A 216-nucleotide genomic window follows, 5' to 3' on the forward strand; every position below is an offset into this window, starting at 1 on the left:
TTTCAGTGCCTTGGTTGAGCAAGAATGCTACATATGGGCTGGCCCAAAGGGAACATTTGAAAGTCTCCCACCACAGTGATTGCATACATGCATGCTATACTTTTGGGTTAGTATTAGTTATTTGGGCCCTGCCCAACAGGCAACACCTATGAATTCACAAAAATACAAACAGTGCTGTTATTGAAGAGTTTATTTTCGAATAATGTATTCCTTTCA

Source organism: Ambystoma mexicanum, chromosome 8, assembly GCF_040938575.1.
Source record: "Ambystoma mexicanum isolate Mex_15411 chromosome 8, UKY_AmexF1_1, whole genome shotgun sequence".
Taxonomy (NCBI): domain Eukaryota; kingdom Metazoa; phylum Chordata; class Amphibia; order Caudata; family Ambystomatidae; genus Ambystoma; species Ambystoma mexicanum.